Source organism: Theropithecus gelada, chromosome 7b, assembly GCF_003255815.1.
Source record: "Theropithecus gelada isolate Dixy chromosome 7b, Tgel_1.0, whole genome shotgun sequence".
Taxonomy (NCBI): Eukaryota; Metazoa; Chordata; class Mammalia; order Primates; family Cercopithecidae; genus Theropithecus; species Theropithecus gelada.
In genome coordinates, this window is record NC_037675.1 from 102,431,416 (window position 1) to 102,446,701 (window position 15,286).

The following is a 15,286-nucleotide window of genomic DNA, read 5'->3' on the forward strand; positions in this document are numbered from 1 at the left end:
ACAAATGACAGACCAGTGATGGTCATAAATTATGAAGCAAGTATTAGGATAAAGTCATTTCTATACTGCTGATGTCCATATAAAGGTTATAATGTCTGGACCCCTAACTGCTTAATGTTCACAGATGGGTTCATGTTATATTCAGTTTTGGATGCTGGTAGATTTATCCTTGTTAATTTTCTTTCAAAAGATAGATGTAAGATTAAATTAGCCTATTACAAATTAAACAGTAAATAAGCAAATAGATGAATACATAAAGAGGGTCAAGAAGGATTTGTCAATTAAATAACATTTTATTTTATTTTAAGAATAAAATAAAACTTAAAAAAAGAATGAGCATTGGTGAAAATGTACCCTGAAACAAAATTTAAGATCGATATAATTCTGAACAAGTCGATTCTGCGAAAAAGTGGATGGAAGAAGATATTTCATTCAGTTTACAATTGTTTAGTATTTCACTTTTTCACTACTCTTAATTTACACATTCTGCCATTGATAAAGATTTAGGTTTCTAAGCTATTGCAGAGAAAACACAAGGAAGGAAAAAAATGTTGTCAGTGAAGGAAAACATTATGTTCCTTTATGTTCTTTGCTAAATATTTAAAATTTGAAAATAGTTGAGGAAAGGCTAGAGAAAGAGGGCCCTGCCTGGGCCACGTTGAGTGTGAGACTGCATAAGGATTTTGGTTGGTCCATTTGTGTAACAGTGAGATCCTCTGTACAAGGAGATTTGGTGGATTAGCTCTTGGAGAAATTAGCCTACATATATCAGTTATAACATTCACATATCTTATTCTTGCTTTGTTGTGATTCATGAATATTGATTAAGTAATTTTTAGTCAATTAATGAACTAAATCAACAAACAACTGTATAAATAAATAAAAAGTCTCAAAACTAAACCAATGATAAGTACTCTGGGGTGCTTGAATCGAGGATTTTGATTAAACTATATGACTCTGAGGTTCATTGTAAAAACAAGCCTAGTTTACTGCCTCAGGGGGACATGAGCTTGTAGCTGCAGTGAGGAATATAAGCATCTCGTGCTTAGGATTTTGCAGATCTGATAAGAATCCTACTATTAGTAGTAAATCAGTGCATGAGTAAATAAAGACACATACCAATGAATTCAGCCAAAGAGGGCTGGATATGCACCAATTATGAGAGTATGTAATGAGATATAAATTATTATTAAATATTTCTGAGAAGCTGAGTTCTAGTAAGTAAATAGTTCAAGGCTGTTACCATATTGGTTAGGAACATATGGGCAGATGTATGTTTCTGGGTTGCCAGCTGTTAATTTTGTTCCGTATTTTAATATGAAAAGGGAAAAGAAGGGAACAGAAATAATTGCTTACAGAACTACCTAATTGAAAGATCAAGCAGGCACCAACTGTTGAGCTTATGGGCAGATGTTAGTCTTATTTAGAGCTCTTGTTCAGGGTATGTAGGTTAACAAATTTTGATGTTGTTATTCTAAGCATATGAAGGAAGGGATTATTTATTTATTTGCTTATTTTTTATTGACAGAATTTTTTTTGTTAACTGTAGCATCAAGAACAATACTTCCCTCATAGCAATGACAAAATAAAACTATAATAATAAAATAATAAAAAATAATACAACTGTTAGTAATATAGCTAACAATAATTGTTTACTATATATTAACCATTGTGCAATTTTTAAAAATTTTCTATTTTTATAGTTTTGGGGGAATAGGTCATTTTTGATTACATGGGTAAGTTCTTTAGTGGTGATGGTGCATCTGTCACCTGAGCAGTGTACACTGTACCCAATGTGTAGTCTTTTATTCCTCATCCCCTACCAGCCTTCCCCTTGAGTCCCCAAAGTTCATTATGTCATTATTATGCCTTTGCATCCTCATAGCTTAGCTTGCACTTACAAGTAAGAACATACGATGTTTGGTTTTATTCCTAAGTTAATTCACTGAGAATAATGGTCTTCAACTCCATCCAGGTTGTTGCAAATGCCATTATTTTGTTCCTTTTTATGACTGAATAGTATTCCAGTTGGTGGATATATATACACATTTTCCTTATCCACTCGCAGGTTGATAGGCATGTAGGCTGGTTTCATATCTTTGCAATTGTGAATTGTGTTGCTATAAACATGCGTGTACAAGTGTCTTTTTCATATAATGACTTCTTTTCCTCTGGGTAGATACCCAGTAGTAGGATTGCTGGGTTAAATGGTAGTTCTACTTCTAATTCTTTAAGGAATCGCCATACTGTTTTCCATAGTGGTTGTACTAGTTTGCCTTCCCACCAGCAGTGTAAAAGTGTTCCCTTTTCACCACATCCATGCCAACATTGATTAACTTTTGATTTTTAAATTATGGCCATTCTTGCAGGAGTAAGGTGGCATCCTATTGTGGTTTTAATTTGCATTTTCCCTGGTAATTAGTGATGCTGAACATTTTTTCATATGTTTGTTGGCCATTTGTATATCTTGTTTTGGAAATTGTCTATTCATGTCCTTTGTCCACTTTTTGATAGATTATTTTTGTTTTTTTACTGATTTGTTTGGGTTCCTTGTAGTTTCTGATTATTAGTCCTTTGTCAGATCATAGCTTGCAAGTATTTTCTCCCACTCTGAGGGGTGTCTGTTTACTCTGCTGATTATTTCTTTTGCTGTTCAGAAGCTTTTCAGTTTCATTAGGTCCCATCTATTTATTTTTGTTTTTGTTGCATTTGTTTTTGTGTTGTTGGTCAAAACTCTTTGCCTAGGCCAATATCTAGAAGAGCTTTTCCGATGTTATATTGCAGAGTTTTTATGGTTTCAGGTCTTAGATTTTAAGTCTTTGATCCATTTTGAGTTGGCTTTTGTATTCTTCTACATGCGGCTGGCCAATTATCCCAGCAGCATTTGTTGAGTAGGGTATGCTTTTCCCACTTTATGTTTTTGTTTGCTTTGTTGAAGGTCAGTTGGCTGTAAGTATTTGGTTTTATTTCTGGGTTCTCTCTCCTTTTCCATTGGTCTACGTGCCTATTTTTATACAAGTATCATACTGTTTTGGTGACTATAGCTTTGTAGTATAGTTTGAAGTTGGGCAATGAAATGCCTCCAGATTTGTTAGTATTACTTTGACTATGTGGGCTCTTTTTCAGTTCCATATGAATTTTAGGATTAGTTTTTCTAGTTCTGTGAAGAATAATGATGGTATTTGGATGGTAATTGCATTGAATCTGTAGATTCCTTTTGGTAGCATGGCCATTTTCACAATATTGATTCTATCCATCCATGAACGTGGGATTTGTTTTCATTTGTTTGTGTCATCTATGATTTCTTTCAGCAGTGTTTTGTAGTTTTCCTTGTAGAGATCTTTCACCCCTTTGGTTAGGTATATTCCTACGTACCTTTTTGTTCTTGTTGCAGTTGCCATACAAGCGATTGAGTTTTTGATTAGATTTTTAGCTTTGTTGTTGTTGGAGTATAGCAGTCCTACTGATTGCAGGAAAGCGATTATTTAAAAGAGGACAAACATAGATGAATAAGGTTAATTTATCATTAAAAGTGTCTGTAGAAATAAAAGGGGTATGGGGTTCTGCACACTGTGGATGAAGCGCATAGAATCAGTTATTTGCAATAATATTTTAGGCCATTTTGCATTTTCTTTGAAGAAAATAAAAATACTAACAAATTGTTCCATAAGTGAATAAAAAATAAACAAATAAATGAATAGATTCATAAGTTAGGATCAAACACAGACCATTGGTGAAAATGTGTTAAGAAATGGGAACATAAATTTATCCAATTCTAATCAAGGAAGACCTATAAAAAAGATCACCTTGGTTCTTACCTTTGTGGGTGGGGCTTAAGTGATGGAATTTGGAACATGCATAGTTTTTATCTTTTTCTTAGGATATAGGTTCAGGAGTTTTCCGTATAGTGCCTAAATTGGTAATTAAACAAGTCAATAAATAAAATCAGGGCCATTCTTAGGCTAATTGGGAATTTGACAAAAACTGCAGTTTTTTTTTTTATATATAAATTTGGTACAACAGGACTTAGGTCCCTTAAAAAATCTAAATCCGTGCTGCTTCTTGAATTTTCTAAAATCTGGTTTTCACTCCACATTCCATATGCCAGATCTGACTTATTTGTTATCCAGTGATGGAGATCATGTCTGTCACTTATGTGGATAAGAAACAGAGAGGCACATGTGAGTAACAGAGTTCTTGTTCTTGCTTTGAAGGGGGCTATTCATGTTGTCCATCGAATTAATTCAAAGAATGAATGGCTACCTCAAACATAAATAGAATTAAAAAATGCTGAGAGAGTGGATGTGAAGTGTTCTCGCCACAAAAATGACAACTATGGGAGGTAATGTTTATATTAATTAGCTAGAGTTAGTCAACCGACAGTGTATATATACTTCAAAACATCATGTCGTACACTATAAATACACATAATTTTATCTGTCAATTAAAAATAAAATAACAAAATCAAAACCAATTAAACAATGCCATGCGTGGACCAATATTGGGAATATGTAATGAACCATAGGTTAAGATGAATTCGTTTCAGTACAGCTGAAGTCCCTTACAAAGATGAGTTTATTTTGGTACAACTGGAATCCCTTACAAACATAATTGGAGGAGGTTGTATTCATTTTCATGGTTGCTTAATATTCTCCTCTATTGTGCACCATATTTTAAGAAGATTTCTCTGTTAATAAAGATCTAGGCTTTTACATTGTTGGGAAGGGAGCACCTACAAATATGGAACGAATTGCCGGTGTTCCAGTTGTGGAATGAGATGATAGACTGTTCATTGTACTGCTGTTAAGTTATGAGTAAATTAAGTGAAAGACGATTGAGCAAAGAGCAGTGGCACACGGGATGGGTAGGAAGCAAGGTTATTGATTAATTATAGGCACAGTCTGAGTCCCAATTAAAAAGAGATCTCGTCTACCAGCTCTGTGGGAAATGAGCGTGGAGATAGCATTCTGCAACAGTCAGAGGTCTTGTTCTTGGGTTTTTGTGATTCATGTAAATTATTTTGTGGGTGAAACCATTAATGAAATAGTATGCATAGTCAATAAACAGTGTATAAGTAAATACATGAGAAAAAAGTGAGTGATGAATAGTTCTGGGGCATATGAATCATTAATTTTGATTAAACCCTAAACTCTGAAGTCCATTAGAAAGAGACCTTGCTCTTCTCTGTAAGGGAGTGGAGTTCAGAGTAGAAGTTCAGGTTCTTCGGCTTCAGTGAGTGCTTAGGTAGGGATTGTAAGTGAATCAATGAATGCATTAACAAAGTGATGTGTAAGTGAAGATAAAGACTATCATATGTGGACCATTTATGACAGCATGTCATGAAACAAGTATTACTAGTAATATATTTGTAGAATACTGAATTTCAATATAACACATAGGCAAAAGCTGTCGTTTGGAGTACATAGGAGCTCCAGACACACAGAAACACATAGATAGATGCATCTAAGTGTCCATGTTGGCATTCTGGATTGGTAAGAGGTTGCTGGTTGTCAGTTTATTAAGAAGGGAAAATATTTACATAAAATATTACATGACTGTAACAGAAAAGGAGCAAATATGTGCCAATTTGAGGATGTGTTACATGACACCAGTTATGATCCATCTAGTTGTATCTACTGAATTTTATAAAAAACAACAAAAAATGGCAAGGGATAGAGTCAGTTATTTCTATGGGTAATGAGCATGTGGGTTGTTTTGTGTTCAAGTATAGAATCTAAGATCTCTGGTAATTATATATTGTTTTTTAAGTTGAATGAATATAATTATATCTCAAGGGTCAACTCTGGACAGTGTGGAGCAAGCTTATGACTAATCCCGTTCTACCCTACTGATGTCCATATAGAGAAAGTGGGATCTAGGCGCTTCTAACTTGGGTTAACTTGGGTTAAGTTCATAGAGAGAGATCATAGAGTATTTCAGTTCTGGGCTGCTAGTGGGTTTACTATATTTTATTGAGATAGAGCCAAACATGAACCAATATTGAGAATGTGTCATATGACCAGGGTTATAATTAATCCAACGTTATTTAGTGAGTTTTATTTTTAAGAAAATTAAAAGAGGAGGATTTTGTTGACTGTAGCTGTGGGCTATGAACATGTAGACAGATATTGACAGTTCGTATCTTTCGTCTTGGAGTCCATTGTTACTGATATGTTGTTCTAAGGGAATACAGGAGGTTGTTCATATCTAGATCAATTACTTAAGGGAAGGTCAAGCATGGGCCAATGAGGAACATGTGTTATGAACCAAAGATAATGATTACTCCAGTTATACTCTAATGTTATCCAGATAAATAGAGTTCCAGGTTGCCCCTGCTTTGGGTAAAGCATACATTGAAATTTCCATGGAGTAATTCTTTAGAAAAACAGATATGTAATTTATTCCATGCATAATTGTATATATGAATAAATAAGCAAATCACTAGACATATAAATCAGAAAGATTCTGTGTCATAGATGAGAATATGCCATAAAATGAAGGTTTATATTTATCTAATTTTACACAAGTGAGATCCACCAAAAATGATCACCTATCTGTTAAATTTATGGATAGGGAGTATGTAGACAGATATTTATGATAGATATGGCTCTTATTCTCATGTTGATATTCATTGTATTATTTAAAAGCCCAAACTACACAAGTCAATAAATAAGGAGTGCCATTTTTGGGCAATGATGAGGTGACCCAAGTTTATGATTAATCTAATACTGCCAAACAAATTTCCATTAAAAAGTCTAACTGTAGGGTCTTTCTTTCTCTTGAAAATATGTATTTTACTTCACCAAATGAGCACATTATGGTGAAGAACTGGTTTAATCATTCTCTAATGCTAAAGATCTTGGCTTTTACCTCTGCGGGTAAGGAGAGAAGAGATTTATGTAAGTAACAATTAGCGTTTACTGTTCTTGGATTGGGAGGTTGGTTTATAGGTGTTGCCTGAATTTATTAAAATAATAACTGGATATATTAATAAATAAAACTAGGTAACACCAATATGGACCAGTGATAAGAATATGTTCAGAATTGGGATTTATGATTAATCTGATTCAGCACTAGTAAAATTCAATAAAAAAAATACAGGGTGTTTCATCCATTTTCGGAGACGATTCAAATTCTGTTTTATTTTTGCACTGTGATTCAGTTAAGTACCTCTCCACTGATAATTAATTCCTTGAGGGAGGAGCACATAGGAAGATGGACAATATTGTCAGTGTTCTAGTTGTGCAGCAAGATTATGATTCCTTGGTAATTTATTACGTCATCTTTGGCACTTGAAAAAGGGCCAACTGTGGACCAGTGAGTAGCATGGAACTGACATGAAACAAGGATGTTGATTAATTTATATGTGCAAAAAGTGCATATATGTGTGTGTATATGTATATGTATGCAAATACACACACACACATATGTTGCAAAAATTGACCTCATCTATTAGCTTTGTGCTCAATGGACATATATACAATTATTAGTAGTCACAGATGTTGTTTTTGAGCTTTTTGATTCATGAGAATTGATTATACTATTATTAATGAACAATGAATAAAGAAATAAACGATGAATAAAGTATGTCAAGTATAGCCAATCATTAGCATGGAATCAAAGATTTTGATTTTCAGAGAAAAAAGAAACTAGTTATTTCTTCTGTGGGAAAGGGGCTTACAGCAAAAGTTAGGAATAGCCAAAGATCTGATTCTCAGTTTTTCATGCTGTGAATGGTATGAGAAGTGAACCAGTGCAAGAATAAAGATGCAGAAATTAATGATGGGCTAATTATGCAAGTCTGTAATGAAACAAGGATTATTACTAATTGTTGTTATTTTCTGAAGCACTGAGTTTCATAACATAAATAGATTAAGTCCCCCTTACAATTTTCCATAAAAGACATATCTAATTTCATGAGAGTCCCTGTTGTAATTTTGGACTGATGTTGGGTTGTTGGTTTTATTTAGAAAACAAACAAATCATTTATATTAAAAGTAATTTTTCCAATAATTGCCTAATTGAAAGAAGGCCAGGTGTGGACTAATATTGAGAATATGATCGTAGGTATTATTAATCCAATTCTGTTCACTGAACATTATTTAAAAAAATAATAATGATCTAGCCATTTGTATTTTTAGGCAAGTGAGCATACAAACAGATATTAGTCAGTGTTCTTGTCCAGTTTCTTTGATTTTATTCATTTTGATGTATTGTAAAAAGCGAATGAACAAATGAGTTTGTGTTTCAATTATTTAAAAGAATATAGAGGATTGGCCAATGTGTCATCAAACAAAGATAACAATTAACCCATTTTTACAGATTAAAAAAAAAGAAATCTACATGGATCCCACTTTGGACAAAGTGCATGTCAACAGTTGCATGAAATGGTATTCCACTTCTGGATTACTGTTTGGTTTTATTCTTTTTTTAAAAAAAGATGAATAAATCATCAAATTATTTTTGGGGTAATTAAATAAAAGAAAGAACACAAGTGAGTCAGTAAATGCTTAAATTAAGGTAAATCTTGGATCACTACTTCATGGCACACTCTCAGCAATGCTCAAATACAGTCCCTTAAAAAAGATTAATGAGGTTTGGGTGTTTATGTGGTTAGGGAGTATACAAATGGATAGTTGTAATGGTTACATTTATTACTCTTGTGTTGGATGGATTTAAGGGTTCATTATATTAAAAATTAAACAATAAATCCAAAAGGTATGGTTATTCTTGACTCAATAATGAGAATGTGTTAGGAACCAAGGCTTATGATTAATCTAAAAGAGTTTCTAAAAGGAGTTAAGTCTTTGCTGTTTCATTTTTTTCTAAAATGTGTATTTTCCTTCACACAATGAACATGCCACACCTCATTATTCAATAACAATAAAGATATGGGTGTTTCACCTCTGTGGTTAAGGAGCTCAGAGACTGTTGCAGATAATAGTCACAACTCATGTCCTGGGTTTAGGTGGCTTGTTCATCACTAAATTATGTTAGAAGAATAAACGGCTAAATATATACATATATGAAAAGCATACCATGCAAAAACCAATAATGGAAGTGAACCAAAGTTTATGATTAGTCTTAATTCAGCCCAACTTAGGTCCATTACAAATGATGGAGGGCTTTTATTTTTCAGAGGTTTTTAATATTGTATTTTATTTTGTGCCATGGTTGATTTACACACATTTCTTTAATGTTAAAGATCAAGGCTATTCACTCCTCTAGGGTGAAGCTAGAGGAGTGAATAGAGGAGTGAATATCCTCTAGATAGGAAGAGGAAGATAGTGTCAGTGTCCTCATTGTGAGTTAAGATGGTGGTTCCACAGTTGTTCATTCTATTGTATTATTATCTTTTGCTGTGTAATGAATTACTGAACAATGTAATGGATTAAAACTACAATAACATTTATTATTTCTCACGGTTTCTATGTGGCACGAATCCAGGAGAGGCTTACTGGGGGCAGTTTTGGCTTAGGGTCTCTTGTGAAGTTGCAGGCAAGATGTCAGATGAAGTTGCAGTCATCTGAAAGCTTGACTGTATTAGAGAGTCTGCTTCAATTACATGGCTGGAAAGTTGGTGCTGATTATGGGAAGCCACAGTTTCATCACAAATGGACTCTTCCTCAGGACTGCTTGAGTATCCTCACAACATGGCAGTTGATGTCCCCTAGAGCAATCAATCTAAGACAGAGAAATGTGGAACTCTCAAAGTATTTATAATCTGGCTCCAGAAGTCATACACCATCATTTCCACAGTATTCTATTGGTAACATAGGCAGTCATGATTTAATATGGAAAGAAGCTACACAAGGCTATGCGTACCAGGAGACATGGGCTTTGGGAGCCATTTTGGAGGCTGGCTACCTCACGTACTATCTTTAAAATATGGACAAATTAAATACAAGAAAGTCTGGATGAAATATTAATGTGAGTTTGGTATGAAGCAAGGAAGTGTAGTTCATTATTTGTATAATGCTTAGATCCATTCTAAAAAAATGCAGTGTCACTTCTATGTAAAATAAGTTTATAGATGTCAGTAATATTCAAGGATCTCATTCTTAGATTTTTTTGATTTGTGTCTATTGGCTTTGTTGTTAGTGGCTCAATGAGTGAAACAATAAAGTATGAATGAATGAATAAAAAAGGAATGCTAGGCCTAGACCAATGATGAGTATTCTGGGGTGTCTGAATCGATGATTTTGATTAAACCCTGTAACTCTGAGGTCCATTACAAGAGGAGACCTAGTTAACACCTATATGGTAAATGATATTATAGTAGAAGTTAGAATTATTTGGGATTTTGTTCTTAGGCGGTTGAGGTTCATAGGTGTGGATTGTATTACTAGAAAAGATTTAGTAAATGAAAAATGAAACAAATATGTAAATAAAGGAAGACAAGTAGAGCCATATGTGGCCTAATTATGAGAATGTATAATGTATTTATTATTATTAACACACTTCTGAAGCACTCAGTTTCAACATAAATTGATTAAATCTGATACTTATTTGGGTAAGGAGTATATATAGAGAGATAAGTACCTAGAAATCAATGTTGTTTGTCCTGCATTATTTAGGTGGTGCTGTTTCTTAATGAACACAAGAAAATATGATCTAGTCTGGGAGTAATGAGCAAATGGACAGGTGTTAATGCCATTCATATTTCTGATGCAGTCTGTATGTTCACAGATATTGATGATATGAGTGAATGTATACACAGGAGTGAATGTATTCAGTTATTTGAGGAACATAAAGCAGTGTTTTTTGACTTTGGCTGTATGGACATTTTGGGTAATTCTCTATGGTGCAGGATTGTCTTGTATATTGTAGGATGTGTAGTAACTTCATTGGCTTCTACTCAGTAGATGCCAATATTGACCCTCCTCCCAGTGTGACAATCAAACATTTCTTCAGACTTTGGCAAATTTCATCTGTGGGGGGCAACACTGGCCCCAGTTGAGAACCACTGAGGTACAACATGGACTGAAGAGGAGCATGTGTTAAAAAAGTGTGAATTATTTATCCTGTAGTATCTTACTGATGTTTGGGTAAAAAAAAAAGCAAAACAAAAAGACCTAAAACTAGGCTCTTCCCATACGGGGTCAGGTTCATGTGTATAGTTGCATTTAATTGTATTACAATTCTGGGTTGTTGATGGGCTGATCATACTGTGTTTTCTCTGAAAAAACAAATAATTGTTCATGAATGCTTACTAAATGAATAAGCGAAACAAAAAATGAATAAAGAGATACATAAAGTAGAGTCTAGCATGGACTATTTTGGCGAAATTTTACCATAAAAAAGTGTTTAAATTTACCTAATTCTGTATTGTATAAATGAGATCCATTATTGGGAATAAAGTTCTAGACTTTTACCATCTGGGTAGAAAACACATAGATGGATACTTGTAATAGCTTTTATTCTTGTGTTGGGTGCCAGATAAATCAGTAAATAATATTCCAGGCCATTCTTTGGCCACTGATTACAATGTGGTGTGAATGAGAGTTTATAATTAATCTTGTACAGTCCTACAAATGCCCCTTGAAAGATTTAAATGCATGTAGGCTGTTCTTTCTTAAATCTGCTCTTACTTTACACAATAGATGCACCATACCTGATTTAATTATTTTTCAGTGGTGAAAATTATGGCTCTTACTTCTGTGGGTAAAAAGTGTAGGAATGGATTTAAGTGAATTTTTGTCTTCTTGATTTGTGGGGAGTTGTTCATGCTTTTTATTATTTTAGAGAAATAAATGGGCACATTTTTAAATAAAGTAAAAAAGCTCTGTGCCGAGATGGCGCCACTGCACTCCAGCCTGGGCAACAGAGTGAGATTCCGTCTCAAAAAAAAAAAAAAGCTCTGTGCGTTGCCCAGTGATAGAAATGATTGTAAACAAAAACAAAATTCTATTTCCATTCGACACAACTGAGAACATTAAAGAAAATAAGGAAGTTTTTAAATGACTTTTAGAGTTGAGGATTATTCCATTTTATTTTTGCACCCCAGCTAAATTACATTTCCTCAAGTGACCTAATCTGTTGAACATACACACACACACACACACACACACACACACACACACATATATATATATATATTTTTTTTTGAGACGGAGTCTCTCTCTGTCACCATGCTGGGGATCACTGCAATCTCCGCCTCCCAGGTTCAAGTGATTCTCCTGTCTCAGCCTCCCAAGTAACTAGGACTACAAACACGCGCCAACATGCCCAGCCAATTTTTGTATTTTTAGTGGAGACAGGGTTTCACCATGTTGGCCAGGATGGTCTCAATCTCTTGACCTCATGATATGCCTGCCTTGGCCTCCCAAAGTACTGAGATTGCAGGCATGAGCCACCTCGCTTGGCCAATCTGTTGAATGTTTAAGGGCAGCACATAGACAATGGTTTATATTGTCAGTGTTCCTATTGTGGGGTAAGATGGTGTGCTTGTGGTCATTTATTGTCCCATATTTAAAATACAGACAAATTAGGCCGGGCCCTGTGGCTCACACCTGTAATCTCAGCATTTTGGGAGACTGAGGTGTGCGGATCACCTGAGGTCAGATCGCCCAGGCTGGAGTGCAGTGGTGCAATCTTGGCTCCCTGCAACCTCTGCCTCCTGGACTCAAGCCGTTCTGCCTCAGCCTCCTGAGTAGCTGGGATTACAGGCACATGCTGCCACGCCCGGCTAATTTTTTGTATTTTAGTAGAGACAGGGTTTCACCATCTTGACTCCTGAGCTCAGACAATCTGTCCGCCTGGGCCTCCCGAAGTGTTGGGATTACAGGGGTGAGCCACCACCCCAGGCCAGAGACTTTATATTTTTTAGAGTAATTTTGGGTTCACGGCAAAATTAAGCAGAAGGTACATGTACAAGCCTCCTAAGTAGCTGGGATTACAGGCATGTGCCACCATGCCCCAACTCGTTTTTGTATTTTTAGTAGAGACGGGGCTTTGTCATGTTGGCCAGGCTGGTCTCAAACTCCTGGCCTCAAGTGATCCGCCCATCTTGGTCTCCCCGAGTATCGAGATTATAGGCATAAGCCACCATGCCTGGCCTTATTTTTTAATCATGAGTGAGTGTTGAATTTTGTCAAATGCTTTTCTATATTTATTGATATGATCTTGTGATATTTTTCCCTTTGTCTGTTGATGTAATGGATTAATTAACTGATTTTGAAATGTTGAGCCAAGCTTGCATATCCGTGACAAATTCTACTTGGTTGTGGTGTTCATATTTTTTGAGAATTTTGACAGGTATGTTCATGAGAGATATTGGCCTGTAGTTTTTCTTTTCTTTGAATATTTTTTAATGGTTTTGGTATTTGGGTAATGCTGGCCTTTGGGAGCGAGTTAGGAAGTAGTTTATCTTCTGAAAGAGAGTATAGAATTGGTATAATTTCTTCTTAAGTGTTTGGAAGAATTAATCTATAAATCCATCCATATCTGGTGTTTTCTGTTTTGGAGAGTTAACTGTTGATTAAATTTGTTTTAATAGATATAGGCCTATTCAAATAGTTTTTCTTGTGTGAGTTTTGGCAGATTGTATCTTTCAAGGAATTGGTGCATTTCTTTAATGTCATCAAATTTGTGGGCATAGAGTTGCTTATATTATTCCCTTATTATCCACTTAATGTCCATGGGGTCTGTAGTGATGTCCTTTCTTTCTAATATTAGTAATTTGTGACTTTTCTTTTTTTTCTTAGCTGTCTAGAGGCTTTTTGATTTTGTTGAACTTTCCAAAGAACCCATTTTTTCTGGTTATTGATGATTGTTCTCTACTGATTTTCTCTTTTTAGTCTCAATGATTTCTGCTCTAGTTTTTGTTCTTTCCTCCTTCTGCTTACTTCAGATTTAATTTGCTCTTTTTTCTAAGATGGAGACTTAGATTAATAATTTTAGATCTTCTTTTCTTTTTAAAATTTAATATTAGGCCGGGCGCGGTGGCTCAAGCCTGTAATCCCAGCACTTTGGGAGGCCGAGACGGGTGGATCACGAGGTCAGGAGATCGAGACCATCCTGACTAACACGGTGAAACCCCGTCTCTACTAAAAAATACAAAAAACTAGCCGGGCGAGGTGGCGGGCGCCTGTAGTCCCAGCTACTCAGGAGGCTGAGGCAGGAGAATGGCGGGAACCCGAGAGGAGGAGCTTGCAGTGAGCTGAGATCCGGCCACAGCACTCCAGCCTGGGCGACAGAGCGAGACTCCATCTCAAAAAAAAAAAAAAAAAAAAAAATTTAATATTAATATTATTTTAAATGTTAAAATATAATTGTATACATCTGTGGGGTACAATGGGATGTTTTGATATAGGTGTACAATGTGAAATGATTGAACCAAGCTAGTTAACATATCCATCATTTTTATTGTTTACTTATCATTTTTATTGTGAGACATTTGAAATTTACTCTCTTATTTTGAAATACCCAGCACAGTTTCATTGACTGTAGTCATCCTGCTTTGCAGTAGATGTCAAACTTATTCCTCCTGTCTATCTGAGACTTTGTACTCTGTGATCAACAACCCCCCATTCCCTCCCTTACTCTCACCCCATCCTCCATTAACCATCATCCTAATCACTACTTCTATGAGTTCAGCTCAGAGAATATGTGGCATTTGTCTTTGTGTGCCTGGCTTATTTCACTCAGCGTAATATCCTCCATGTTCATCCACACTGTCACAAATGACAGAATTTTCTTCTTTTAAAAGGATGAATAGTATTACATTGTGTGTATATTCCACAATTTGTTCATTCATCCCTTGGTGGACCTTAAGTTGGTTCCATATCTTGCCTATCATGAATAATGGTGCAATAAACATAAGAATGCAGATATCCCCTTGACATATTGATTTTGGTTTCTTTGGGTAGGGTTTCTGGATCATATGGTAGTTCTATTTTTTATTTTTATTTTTGAGGAACCTCCATAACTTTTTCCACAATGGCTATACTAAACTACATTCCTACCAACAATATAGAAGAGTTCCCTTTTCTCTGCATCCTTGCCATCATTTGTTACCTTTCATTTTTTTTGATGAAATCCATTCTAAAAGATAAGAGATGGTATCTCATTGTGATTTTAATTTGTGTTTCCCTAGTGATTAGAGTGACTGATAATTTTTTTATGTATCTGTTGGCCATTAGTATGTCTTCTTTGGGAAAATATCTGTCCAAATCCTGTGTCTATTTTTAAATTGGGTTTTCTTGCTATTGAATTGTTTGTGTTCCTTATATATTTTGCATATTAACGCCTATGAGATGTATGGTTTGCACATTTTTTTTCCTGA

The 15,286-nt window shown here is 35.0% G+C and overlaps 2 non-coding genes across 2 annotated transcripts; both read left to right on the forward strand.

Moving 5' to 3' along the window:
- The first annotated feature begins 896 nt into the window (after positions 1-896).
- Positions 897-968, forward strand: LOC112629581. The gene has a single exon (XR_003120675.1). It is a non-coding gene; the product is annotated as a small nucleolar RNA SNORD113/SNORD114 family (small nucleolar RNA).
- Positions 969-10,160: 9,192 nt separating this feature from the next.
- LOC112629574 lies at positions 10,161-10,232 on the forward strand. Its single transcript, XR_003120671.1, has one exon. It is a non-coding gene; the product is annotated as a small nucleolar RNA SNORD113/SNORD114 family (small nucleolar RNA).
- The last annotated feature ends 5,054 nt before the right edge of the window (positions 10,233-15,286 follow it).